At 41.0% G+C, this 14,247-nt stretch overlaps 1 long non-coding RNA gene, 1 other non-coding gene and 1 pseudogene across 2 annotated transcripts in view; 1 reads left to right on the forward strand and 2 right to left on the reverse strand.

Annotated features, from left to right (window-relative positions):
• LOC135097237 (uncharacterized) overlaps positions 1 to 1,974 on the forward strand; it is a 38,555-nt gene extending 36,581 nt beyond the window's left edge. Inside the window, exon 3 of the long non-coding RNA XR_010265492.1 lies at positions 1,597 to 1,974. This is a non-coding gene — a long non-coding RNA (uncharacterized LOC135097237). The remainder of the gene's footprint in view (positions 1 to 1,596) is intronic.
• An 11,707-nt stretch (positions 1,975 to 13,681) lies between these two features.
• Trnal-cag (transfer RNA leucine (anticodon CAG)) lies at positions 13,682 to 13,765 on the reverse strand. Its single transcript has one exon. It is a non-coding gene; the product is annotated as a tRNA-Leu (tRNA).
• A 21-nt stretch (positions 13,766 to 13,786) lies between these two features.
• Positions 13,787 to 13,905, reverse strand: LOC135097255 (5S ribosomal RNA; annotated as a pseudogene).
• Between the last annotated feature and the right edge of the window lie 342 nt (positions 13,906 to 14,247).

The raw sequence follows: 14,247 nt of genomic DNA on the forward strand, positions 1-14,247 counted from the left end.
TTGATATAAAGTAGGCTACACCGTGGCTGATGATGCTCCTGCTGGTCTCTGACTCCCAGCCATATCTGGCACAGACTCTTCCCGCATCTCCGCGTATTCTAATGGATATTTCGTGGGGAAATGCTTAATCATACTTTAAATATTTCCATCATACTTAAGTGTGTCCTTGCACATTAAACACACAGTAGCGTCAGGCATTATTTAGTCCATGTAGGTCCAGACTGGAGCTTTCCTGGCTCGTTTTAAGGCCATTTCTGGTGTCGCACTGTTACAGTACAATGGTAAATGGCTATTTCTGCGAGACACACTCGTCTTTCCTCCTATTTCTTAAAAACTGTATGAATATTTTTGAAAGCCCTTATACTTTTTCTATGACACGAAAAGTTACTCTTCTATAAGGAAATACTAAATGTTGAAAAATTTTGTAATTTAAATTAATACATAAACATGGTCCAGTGCGTCACATCCTCCTTCACAGAGGTGCCGTTTTTCCGTAGCTGGCAGTGACGTTAAATTTCCGCCGTTTTCTATTGATGTGAAAACTAAAGAGAACGGGATCAAGTACGACACGTAACCAGACACTTCTGTAAATTGACTATGTATACAGAAAGATTTTGTATAATTACATAAATTTAATTGTTTCAGCCTTCCTTGCATTTCAGAAAATTCAAAATATACACTGTGGTATATTTACCTTGGCAGTTGCAGTTGGAATGATGTATGATGTAATGAACAATTAGCTGTCATCTAACTGACTGTCTTCAACCTTCGTGTCCGCCACGACGTAGCTTCAGTTGCGGTCTTTTATCAGTCTTTTCACTCTGCTCTTAGGAATTAGCTAACTGCATGCCTCTCCCTAGCCTTGCAGCAGAATGCTCACTTGTGTGGAATGAACGGTTAGTAGTTAGTCTTTAAACGTGTTTCCGGCCAGTTTTCGATAATATTTTCTACTGACAGTTTCATTACCTTAATTTTCTTCATCACTGCCTTCTAAACCTGATGCAAAAAAAAGATGACGAAGATAATGATGTAGTCCGTCACTGTGTGATTAATTGTCACCATCATTTTGTTCGTTTTTATCGTCATCATGTATGGACACATCATGGGTTTCCACGTAAGTACTAGCATTATCATTTTCTTCATTTTCTTCAGAATCACTTTCTTCATGACTTACTTCGCTTTCACCGTCACTGGTGAGTACAACGTCGCTTTCCATATCATCACTTTCACTTGTTTAGTTTTCTTCAGGAAAGTCACCTCAACCTAATGCATAACAAAGGTAAGGATACTGAGCATTACTTGCTTCTGCCAATGCTTGTGAATAATTTCCTTCATTACTTCCTTTATTTTCATCGTCACTAACAAATAGATCCTCTCCTTCATTATCCACATTTGCATTCTCACTGTATACAATTTCTTCATCACTGTCTAATAAACGTAATGCCCAAAAAAGATGACGAGGATAATAATTGTCGTCGTCACTCACTTTTTTTTTTTTCTTGGTCTTTTACAAAAACAGTAGATTTTTTTTTAAATCATATCATAAAGTATCAGCATCAGTTCAGCAGAAGACCTTTTTTTTTTTTTTTTTTTCAGGATACGTTCCCAGCCTGTGCACAAACGTCCTCGCTAGATAAAGTAAGAAGAACTGCTAGAAGTGTTAATCAACTCCCGCGATGAGGCCATAACATGAGCCCTGATACAACAAGTGTTAATGAATTCCCGTGATGAGGCCATGGTATCAGCTCTGATATAATGCTTATACCTGTGTCACCAGCCACATTCAAAACGTGCTGGCAAAGGCTTTTCACTACATTTCCCACAGTGTAACTACACTCCTGTTTTTCTTGTTTTTGCCCTAAGTAATTCATTTCATATCCCCTTTGTGTATTCATGGAATGTTATAGTGCAGGATCATCTGTTACCAGCACGAAAAGAAAAAAAAAAACAGCGGTACGATATTTGTCGTTTGTCTCCAACTTCCGTTCCCACGCCTTATCTCTGATGACATCACTATCGTTTCTAGACATACTGCATTTTCTACATATGGTACAGAGAGAGAGAGAGAGAGAGAGAGAGAGAGAGAGAGAGAGAGAGAGAGAGAGAGAGAGAGAGAGAGAGAGAGAGAGAGAGTGCACTTTTAACTAAAGGTGTGATACAACGTCTCTGTCCATCTATCCATGTGATGCTGAGAGCTTGTAAGTCAACGACAATGTGTTTCCAATACTTCTGGTCTAAATCTAGAATAAAGTAGCAATTATACGCAGGTTTAAGAAAAAAGGCATATGTAAAACAAAGTTTTAAGGAAATTTTGCCTTATGGAAAATATATATATATATATATATATATATATATATATATATATATATATATATATATATATATATATATATATATATATATATATATATATATATATATTATCAAAACGAAATACATTAGTTTAGCAGAAAAAAAACATGATTAGTGTGTAGAAAGCTATATGTACAGTAAATAAAGTGATCACCCACTAACATGAACAATACTGCATGATCAGATTTAGTTGCAGACACACAATAACATTTCTAAACTAGGTCCAAATGTTGTACAGTCACCTTGCTGAAGTGAAATCTCACTCAAAGCCATTAATGATTAACAGTTTTCACATGGAGGCAATTTTTCTGTTTTCGCTTTATGATATTCAGTTTAGAGAATAGCCGTTCAACATCATTGCAAGTTGGAAGCGACAGGACATTAAGCGCAAATGTAGCAAAGGTCCGGTACTGGAAATTTCCCATGGCGTCTGTAAGTGTCATAAGATGAACATAGAGTAGCCAAATACGAGTATAATACTTTGGATCTTTAAGATGGTCTGGGAATTTATAAAACTGAACAGTTCTCCACTCGTTATGAACAGCCTGTTTATCATACATATTGGTGATCCTTGGCAGTTCATCCATTAAGTCGCTGAGGGATGACATGTTTGCTCTGGCGGTGGGATCCATTACTTTCCCGGGATGCAAATATCGTGTCAACATCCATAACTTATTATTTATGTCGTCTTTTCTTGATTTCTTGATATAGTACAATAAGAAAAGTCCTACATCTTAACCTGATGTCAGTCATCATATCTACATTATTCACATATTCTGGTGCCTGAAACAACGAGTGTAATTTTGCCCCAAGGTAAATTTGATGAACAGGTTTGTGTAGGCTGCCGTTTGCTGGGTTGATATCATATAAGGGAACTTTACAAAGTAAATGATCCTGACAAATGGAATGTACCAAAAACCTATACAGGCTAGATATTTGTCATGAATCAAATGAAGTGTTGGGCCTTTATTCTGGAACACTAAGTTAAAATTATTTACATGTGGCAAAATGTAATTCAAGAAATGTAGATAGCAGACTATTGCTTGATCCTCTAGTGCCTTCCTAATGTTTTCAACAGCCAGCAACCTACAATCATAAACCTTACTCTGAAAATACAACCTTGGGGCACTCCACTGCTCCAAAACCCTTGCCACAGCCTCATGTAATGATAACCACCTTGTTGCACTACCATGTAGTATTTTGTGCGGTTTTAAATTGCAGAAACCCTGGAATTCCCGAAACTCAGATTTCCTCTTTCTGCTATGTGCAAAATAATTATATATGTTTCGTAGCAATTCCTCGCATGCACGAGGCAAGGTTTTAGCTGCTTCACTAGCACACAAATGGATGCGGTGGAAGACACATCTAAAGACAGTAATGCCTGGACATTCTTCTCTCAGTCTGCTGGTGACGCTGTTGTAGTTACACATCACATTTGATGCACCGTCTGATGCGAAACCAGTCAGATTGTCTAATGGGATATTATCAAGGTTAAGGGTTAGCTGCATCCATCCCCAGAGTACACAGCGAACCATTCATCTTGGCGTGTGAGGATGTGTGCGTAATTCTTCACCTTGTATGAGTGCGCCTTCAATGTTTTCATCCCCAGAATACACAGTAATGCCTTTTGAAGGTAGCTTTGGAGGTTTTCAGAGGGCGCACGTGAGGATAAGCGCTCATTCCTTCACACAAGACAATGTACGAGTGCACCTCCCGGAAGTCAGTGATTTATGTAATATCTCAAGGCTTCAGAATATACGGACAGCGATTCACGTTAGCTTTTGAGGTTTTCAGAGAGGACTGGCACTTAATACTTCACAACAGACGACGCTTTCCGAAGGCCAGTGATTTATGTAGTGTTTCATTGCTTCAGAACAGACCGAAACCCATTCACGTAAGCTTTTCACGTTTACAGGAAGTATATGATATGATAAGCGCTCAGTCCTTCACATAAGACAGTTTATTAAGGCATCTCCCAAAAGCCAAAGATTCATGTAATGCTTCAAGGCTTCAGAAGGAACACTCGCTTCACAAAGGTATCGGTGCATACTCTATAATAAACATTTCGAGACCAGTGACGATACGTATTGGGAAAGGAGTGCTGAGATGCCAGCCTTCATGTATAGGTAGAGATGTATTTCGACAGTCTCATTCCACACGTTTCGAATCACTATATAGAAGTACCCATACACTGATCCTTTCCATCTTGGCTGCGTAATCTGAATACAATACTACGGTCAATTCAAAAGTGTCGATCATGCCGTGCACAGATAGTCTTTGGAGCGAGTGTGTGAGTGTGAGTGATTTGTCCCCCATTCCCTTATACTACAATTTACGAGGAGGACATCAGGAAGCAAAACGCTCATGCAATATTTTGAGGTTTTTAGAAGGTACGATGCAATTCTCCTTACCATAATATTTTACAAACACTCCTGGAGAGACTGAGAACAAAAAGGATAAATTGATGAACGCGAATAATACTGTTGCTTCTTCTTCTCAGAAAGTACAAAGCGTGTTTTGATGTTTTTGTAATCCTGCTTCCTATAATACAGTTCACACTCCTGGAAAGAGAAATCATAAAAAGGATAATTTGATGGACGGGAATGTTACTGATGACTGACTGCACCCGAGTTTTAGATCCATAACTGTAAGATCCTGATAACGCCACTTCTAGGTTCCAGTCAACACACACACACACACACACACACACACACACCACATGTGTAAGACAACGACGAGCTGCTGTGAATTAATAAAGAAATATTACTGTTAAAGGTAAAAATCAGGCTATTTGTCAGGTGTGCAATTTTACTTCAGCTCTCACTTTCGTATCACCAACCCGTGATTTGAAACGGCCTGCGCTTCTACACGAGCTGTTTTCTAAGGCCACGCAGAGGATCAGTTGGGCTCCCAAGGATGTTTTTCCTATTGATGGTACAGAATACTGGTTGAACTATCATTAGAATTACGACAACTCTCTTGAAAACCTCAATAACTTCCACTAGGGCCTCATAGAAACTAATCAGGAAATGTTTGAATCAGGAAATGTTTGAAAATGTGATCCCTGTGTTGCTGCAAATGCTAAAATGCTTCCAACTGTGTTTCGCATTAGTTAAGATCGAAGCTTCAAACCGACGCTCCAAGTTTACGTTAGACTTTCCCGTTGAAGCAGTGACAGTTCTCTCCTACAGTCCACTCTGGTTACTTGCCAAGTGAAGCCTTAACTCTGACTGCTACAACTTTTTCTCAGCTTATTACAGTCTGGCATAAGTTTAGACACCGATTTTAAAGACAAGACTCGCATGAAAAAGGTACCATTGAATATCTAGTAAGGCTTTCTAGTATCTGTAGCTTAATTTTTGATGAGTAAAACTTCCTAGTGAAAATAAATGTACAACTCCTACAGGTGTCAGAGGATTAAGACGATAAGGGCTTCCTGACTTGTACACTATAAGCCCTCTATATTTGAGAGCGTGTGGCAGGAACAAACTCATTCGGGCCTCACCGTCACGTCCTAAGTATCCTCGTATTAATTCACCTTTACGAAATTTCTCCACGTATTCATTAAAACTTGATCAGGTAATTAGCAGAAGATGGTGTGCGCTACGTGGCCTTGAATTGGAAACAACGTCCAAGGTTTTGTTACGACATGTAATGGAAACGATACACGCCACATATAGAGATAGATATAGATAAACAAATAGAAAGACAGATAGATAGAAAGACATAGGTAGACATAGATAGATAGGCTGATATAGATAGATAGATAGATCTCGATAAATAGACCAACAGATACGCAGAAAAAAAAAGATAGATAAGATAAATAGACCAACAGATACGCAGAAAAAAAAGATAGATAAGATAAATAGACCAACAGATACGCAGAAAAATAAAAGATAGATAAGCAGAATAATTATATAAAATAAATAAAGTGATAGAAAAATACTTACTAATATTCTCTTGACAAACACGTGAAAGCTTTAACATCACATCATCTTTTAAAAACATGATAAATATTACATTCATGACTAAACACAATATACACTTCACCTCCATTAATCGGAGAGAGAGAGAGAGAGAGAGAGAGAGAGAGAGAGAGAGAGAGAGAGAGAGAGAGAGAGAGAGAGAGAGACCAAACTGGCAATGGTGTTGAAAGCAAATATGGGATACGGTAACCATGAAACAGTGAGCCGCGGCCCTCAGGACCAGCCGTGACCCGCCCCTACACCACTCAGTAAATCGATAAGCCTCATTAAGACGACGAGGAGGAGGCGGAGTCAGTACCCGTCGTCCCCTTTCAATCGTCCTCTCCATTGTCAATTCCGAGATTCCTTATCTTGGAGTTAGTGAGACTCGGAAGTGTTTTATCCCCGTAATAAGAACGTAAGGGAAGGTGCAAGGGGTCGCTAACTGGAAAGTCAACACGTGGCGGTCTCTTATTTTCACCCTCCGTCACAAGAACGTAAGAGAAGTTGCAAGAAGCCAGTGAGCCAACACGTGGTAGTTCAGGTGTAATGCTTGTGTCCACTCAAACTAGGTGCACATATACATCACCGTGCCAGCAGCCATTCATACCCACCGCTACCAGCAACAGTAGTTATGGTCACCTGACTTGTTGCATTCCCCCATAATGTGTATCCTGAACCGTAAGTCTTTTGATATGCTGACAAGTTCAAAAGAAGGGCTAGTCTACAAAATCAAGCCGTGTACCAAAGTAAGTCAGTATGTACTTGTAAATTTAAGTGAGAAATAAATAAATCTGATAATTGACTGATTCTTACTAGATCAGTGGACTTGGGATTGAAGGAAAACACTACGGAAAGAAATGCGGTGTGCTACTCGACTTCTGATCAAGACTATACCATTAGATCACGCCTTTCTTTTCCTTTATTCTGTAGCTAGTTTCCTCTAATACTGCGGCTGTAAGTGTTGTATAGGTAAGGCAAGTGAATGGGATCAACCTAACTCTCTCCAAGAAAGGCAACAGCAGAACGTTGGCGTAATACGTGCTCTTGTTTCATCTTGTGTCTCCTTTCATTATCATATTCCACTTATTTTAGGAAAAGTAATGTAGCTAAACAATCTCATTAAGACTTAAACATATATTCCTACTCGAAAATAAGTAATATTAACTTGAATACTTGAATACCCATCATTCCCATTCATAAATCTGTCTAATCTTCTCTTATTTACTTTTTTTTTTAATTGTTCTAACTAATAACCTCGTAGCAAAATGTATTCCAGCCTTACCATCCAATTTAAGAACCAATATCCTCCTATCTCATTTTCAAATCTAGCTTAATCAGAGTTGAACCCGTTACTTCTTATCCAGTCTGATATCTAGGCCAGTCATGTATGAAAAAAGTATTAATGCGATGGTACAGATTGATAAGGAAGTGTGAGCACAGTGCGGAGTGACAGGCTGAGAGGCGAGGTGGGCTTGACGAAGGAGAGGAACAGACGGTAGGGGGTGATGGACGTGTTGTAAATCGTGAGGAGCGGAGGGTGGCAGGTGAGTGGCAGGCAGTGGGTGGTGAGGGTGGTGAGGGACGGGCATGAGTGTGTGTGTGTGTTGAGATGTGGGGACAGAGACGTGAGCTGCGAGTGGCTTGGAGTATCTGTGAAAGAGAAGGTAGTGGTTGGTAATGAGATGCACTGATGTATGTTAGGGAGTTGTGAGTGAGGAGCAGGTGTTTGAATGGTAGAGGCGCTGCGGCTAAGAAGGAAGTGTTACGAGTGATGACTGGGAAGTGTGGCGGAGATGAGGTGGTTGTGTGTGATGCTTAGGTTCTTATATACAATTCCGTGAACATTGCATCAACAAGATTTCCCTTTAAGTAACTCTTCCCAAAAATACGAGTGACTACCGTGTTAGGTTACGATCTCATGATAAACTAGGCAAGGAAAGGTAAGATGAGGTGAAGTGAGGTAAGGTAAGGTAAGGTAAGGTAAGGTAAACTAAGGCGAGGTTAGATTTAGGTCAGGTTAGATTAGGTTACGTTAGATCAAGTTGGGTTAGGTTGACACATTAGGTGTTATTACATTAGGAGAACTTTATGATGTAGGGAATTATTTCAATTTACGTTTGCAGAGAGGAATCTTTATGTGTGGAATTTACTCAGAAGCAAGGTGGTTGTTAGAGAAGTGTTGAGTGGCGAGGAGGGGGTGGAGCAGGTGGTGAGTAAAAATGGTGGATCATTATGAAGGAGAGAAGTGGTGCAGTGGCGGGTGAGTGGGGTGTGGGGTGGCAGTGGGAGGTGGGCGAGCAGGTGTTGCTTTCAGCGTGTACACACCGTTTTGGTCGTCTGGGAGAGAAAGGCCTTGCTAAGACGAGCACACTTGGAGGACTGACCATCACGGGGCTGTCCGCGGCCGAGGCTGAGGGACAAAAAGGAAAAGAATGCTGGACAACTTACTCGTATTTCTCAGTTTCTTTTTTTTTCTTTTTTTTCTCACTCTCTTACATTCCCCCTTCGCATTTTTTCCAGGAAGAAGCAGCACTGCCAAACATGCACTCGCTTCTAATACTTTACCAGGCACTTTCTAAGTTTTCCTGGAGCAGAAAGTATCTTTTGTCACTGTGCCGAGAGGTATTCAGTGCTTTCCCTCCATTCATTCCACGCCCTCACCCTGGATTACATTTACTGCGGTACAAAGAAAGGATACGAAAAGAAACAGATAGATAGATAGATAGATAGATAGATAGATGGATGGATGGATATACAAATAGATAGATGATTCTTCTCTCTCTCTCTCTCTCTCTCTCTCTCTCTCTCTCTCTCTCTCTCTCTCTCTCTCTCTCTCTCTCTCTCTCTCTCTCTCTCTCTCTCTCTCTCTCTCTCTCTCTCTCTCTCTCTCAAGACCTACTTAACACATCACAAAGGGCACAAGACAAACAGCCTGTGACTGTCGTTACAAGCGCAGTCAGGCAGATGTATTACACAGGATGATGGCGTTATGCAAACTCAAGTCCCGCGGGTCAAGATGAGGGGATCTTGACCACACACACACACACACACACACACACACACACACACACACACACACACACACACACACACACACACACACACACACACTCAGTTCTCAGTATCGTCCTTATTACCTCTCCCAATCGTCTGCTAATCAGTCAATCAGGTATATTTTCACGTGAGAATAGAAGACAGGTGAATAGTTAACATGTGGGAGTAACAGTAGTAATGTAGTAGTAGTAGTAGTAGTAGTAGTAGTAGTAGTAGTAGTAGTAGTAGTAGTAGTAGTGTAACATCTTTAAGCTCTGTGCACACACCAGTGAGTTTTGTAGATAATAGGCGTGAAGTGACTGTGTTAACGGACAGTTCCTTTCCTTCCAGAGCTAACAACAAGGCTCCCCATCCCTCTATAATCAACACGAGACTCACAGATTATAACTGTTAATGCCCCTCTATAACTTAACTCCGACCTTGAGGCACTGAGGTGAGACTGCGAGTTTTTGAGGCTTGTGTTGTGGGTGGTGTTCAGTGACGTGATGAAAACTTTTTTTTATCTAATGATCCGCTTCATCAGAAAACCTGCCAGTTATCTACCTTCTTGATCAGCGTTATTGAGCCAGCATCTCTCCAAGGCTTATTTAACTTCCTCCCCCTATTATCTACATGTATGACTTATACCTGCAGTATTATTATTATCATTATTATTATTATTATTATTATTATTATTATTATTATTATTATTATTATTATTATTTAGTAGTAGTAGTAGTAGTAGTAGTAGTAGTGGTAGTAGTAGTAGTAGCAGTAGTAGTAGTAGTAGTAGTAGTAGTGGTGGTGGTTTTAGTGGCAGTAGTAGCAGCAGTAGTAATAGTAGTAGTAGTAGTAGTAGTAGTAGTAGTAGTAGTAGTAGTAGTAGTAGTAGTAGTAGTAGTAGTAGTAACAGTAGTAGTAGTAGTAGTAGTAGTAGTAGTAGTAGTAGTAGTAGTAGTTGTAGTAGTAGTAGCATAATAGTAGTAGTTAATGTTCTTGTTCTTGTTGCTGTAGGTGACTGAAGAGGCAGTAGTATCATTACTAAACAAATATTAACAACAAATATTACTTCAAACAAATATTACCACCACCACCACCACCACCACCACCACCACACATCACAGGCTCATGAAAGGGGAGAGTGACTGACAACAGCCAGGGAATATGAGGTCGCGTCTTTCCTTCCCCTGAGATGCTTCCTGTCACAAGCTCATTAACCAATCCTGTCGCGGATGGAAGACTGCGTGGCTGTCTCGCGTGGAGGGAGGGAGGCAGGTGGATGGCACAGGTGGAGATTGACTTGGTGACATTATTCGTCACTATCACCATCAGGGAGGCGAGTGGCGGGCAGGGCGTCTGTGAGGAATTACTGCTACTTGTTTGGGTGTTTGTCTTTCACGAGTGTGCGTCACGCAGTAATGAAAACGTTACTGTTGCTCGTGATGCTTGATGTAATTCCTTTCCTATGACACAAGAGCAGTCACTTGAGCCAGTAATTCTAAACACTGGTCAACATTTCCATGTAGGTGATGACGTCTGACAGCTGCGCCCTTCTGCTTCACCAATGCAACCACTGCCTACGTGAATGTCATTTGTATCCTGCCACCATTGGAAGCACACACCACACATGGATTAAAGACGCTTCCATGAAAAAACACTAATGAAAACACACACACACACACACACACACACACACACACACACACACACACACACACACACACACACTTATAATACCAAACGCCACACCTTCGTCTCGCCAGTCACATTCTCGAGGGCCATCATCACCAGTGCACCAAGACCACACTAATTGAGTTTCTTGAGGTGCATGAAGAAGGACTATCGCATACTCTGACAAAGCGGAGCTCTCAGATGAATGGGCTTGATACAGGCACCTACGACACACACTGTGCTTACTGTGTGTGTGTGTGTGTGTGTGTGTGTGTGTGTGTGTGTGTGTGTGTGTGTGTGTGTGTGTGTGTGCGTGCGTGCGTGCGTGCGTGCGTGCGTGTGTGTGTGTGTGTGTGTGTGTGTGTGTTTTCTATTATACGAGCGTTGCCTGCCACATCAATCTTCAAGCATGCATTTCCTTCCTAGCGTCTTTTATTGGTAAGATAGGGGAGGTTTCCTGGATGCTGAGCCGTGGTGTTGTCAAGGGCGGAGGCAGCGGCACAAAATGAGTTAATTTCACGGCAGGTATTGAACATTATCGAGTTTCAGCTGCGCGTCGTGGGCTGACTGCTCGTTCTCGTCATCATCATTTGCCTTTCTTGGGTTTTTTTTTTCCGCTTGAAGTGAATCCGTGACGTGATGAGGAACGCTCCAGTCTTTAACTAACGCCACTTCCACTTTTCTTGATCAGTTTTCTTTTTATATGCATGTTTCCTCGGCTAACTTTCACTCCTGTTACACGACAAACTCTCCAAAAGACCAACGCTGACCACCCGCCACTCAGCAGCCCTCAGCACTCTTCACTGTTCTCTGTCACTAAAGAACTTCCCTTCCCTCTTCCCTCACCAGCAATTTCAAGTAACTCACAACGCTTGAAATATCCAGAGAGAGAGAGAGAGAGAGAGAGAGAGAGAGAGAGAGAGAGAGAGAGAGAGAGAGAGAGAGAGAGTTGGAAGGGAAATGGATGCATGAGAAACTTCAAATGCATTGCAGGAGTGAATGATAGTATATGTGTGTGTGTGTGTGTGTGTTGCAATTTGTGGAAGGGTTTCCACGTATGTGAATGTGGTGAGAGAAAAGGTAAGGAATGTGAAGAGGAAGAGGAAGAAGAAGAAGAAGAAGAGGAGGGGGAGGAGGAGAAGGAGGAAGATATAGTTAAATGGCATACCGCTGACGTAATTAATAGAGGAACAATAGGAAGGAAAGTTACGAGAAAGCACTGTGTAACATTAATGACTTATAGTAGTAGTAGTAGTAGTAGTAGTAGTAGTAGTAGTAGTAGTAGTAGTGAACATAGTAATAATAGTAGATGTACATAATTGGAAAAGAATGTAATACCATCACCAATAAGCATTACCACTACCACCATCATCACCACCACCACCACCACCACCACCATCAGCAGCATCATTAAGAGGAACACACACAGACAGAACCATCAGGGAATATGAGATCACGTCTTTCTTTCCCCTGAGATGCTTCCTGTCACAAGCTCATTAATCAATCCTGGCGAGGGCGGAAAGGTTGCGTGGCTGTCTCTCGCGTGGAAGGAAGGAGGTGGGTGGATGGCACAGGTGGAGATTGACTTGGTGACATTATCACCATCAGGGCGACGAGTGGCCAGCAGGGCGTCTGTGATCCTTCATCAGAATAAGGACCATAATCTGATCCACTTCTGCGCGGCACGTCCATTACTTTCAAAAGCTCCTGTTGAAGCTGTACGTGTTTCTTAGAGTGTTTTTTTCTTTATGGTTCTAGTGAAAGAATAATAAGATTTCTACATGAAGAACATAAGAACATAAGAAATAAGGGAAGCTGCAAAAAGCGACCAGGCTTACACGTGGCAGTCCCTGTATGAAATATACCTACCTATTTCCACCTATCATCTCCATCCATAAACCTGTCTAATCTTCTCTTAAAGCTCCTTAATGTCTTAGCACTAACAACATGATTACTGAGTCTGTTCCACTCATCTACCACTATTCGAGAGCCAATTTCTTCCTATCTCCTTCCTAAACCTAAATTTTTCAAGCTTTAACACATTATTTCTTGTTCTACCCTGGTTGCTGATCCTAAGAATTTTGTTTACATCCCCTGTGTTATAACCCTTATACTACTTTAAGACTTCTATCAGGTCTCCTCTTAACCTATGTCTCTCTAAAGAAGGTAGATTTAACAGCTTTAATCTCGCCTTGTAAGGAATACTCCTCATCCCCTGTATTCTTTTAGTCATCCTCCTCTGTACTGATTCTAATAGACCTATATCTTTCCTGTAATGTGGGGACCAGAACTGCACAGCGTAGTCTAGATGAGGTCTGACCAGCGCCAAGTATAACTTTAATATTACTTCCGGCCTTCTACTTTTAACACTCCTAAAAGTGAATCCTAGTACCCTATTTGCCTTGTTTCTGGCTTCTATGCATTGTTTTCTTAGACGGAGTTCAGAGCTAACTATAACTCCTAAATCTTTCTCGTACCCTGTACCTACCAGAGTTTGGTCGTTTAATGTGTACCTACTGTGAAACTGATGCTTATGGCAGCCGGCTGGTTACGTCAGTCCACTTGGATGCTTTTCCATTTATTACTACTCTTTGTTTACGGCACGCCTTAGCACGCCCCCTTGACACAAGGCGATTTTAGACTTATAATAAAGGTATTGTCAGGAGTGGGATTCGAACCCACGCCCGGAAGACCGGACTGCGACCTGAACGCAGCGCCTTGGACCGCTCGGCCATCCTGACTACGCGAGATAAATGTTGGAATGCCAACAACATCTGATGTTACCAGGCGGTCACCCATCCAAGTACTAACCGGACCCAACGTTGCTTAACTTCGCTGATCGGACGAGAAGTGGTGTATACAACGTGGTGTGGTCGTTAAAAAAGGAGGAACAGTCTGGAGATCCTGGCTGCTCAGATTTGTAGGCTTTGAAAATAATCGTGGTGAGAGAACAAAGAGTTCCTGAACACAGGCCTATGAGTCACGCTATAAGTCTTGTGTCACTGGCTCGTATTGTAAACATTTCCACTTCTGATCTCCACAACTTCTAATACCCTCTGCTGGAAGTTACTGTAGATTTCAAGGGAGTTTTTAATGAAATAGTACAATATAATGCTTATATATATATATATATATATATATATATATATATATATATATATATATATATATATATATATATATATATATATATATATATATATATATATATATATATATATAT

This window comes from Scylla paramamosain, unplaced genomic scaffold (genome assembly GCF_035594125.1).
Source record: "Scylla paramamosain isolate STU-SP2022 unplaced genomic scaffold, ASM3559412v1 Contig15, whole genome shotgun sequence".
In the NCBI taxonomy this organism is placed as follows: Eukaryota; Metazoa; Arthropoda; class Malacostraca; order Decapoda; family Portunidae; genus Scylla; species Scylla paramamosain.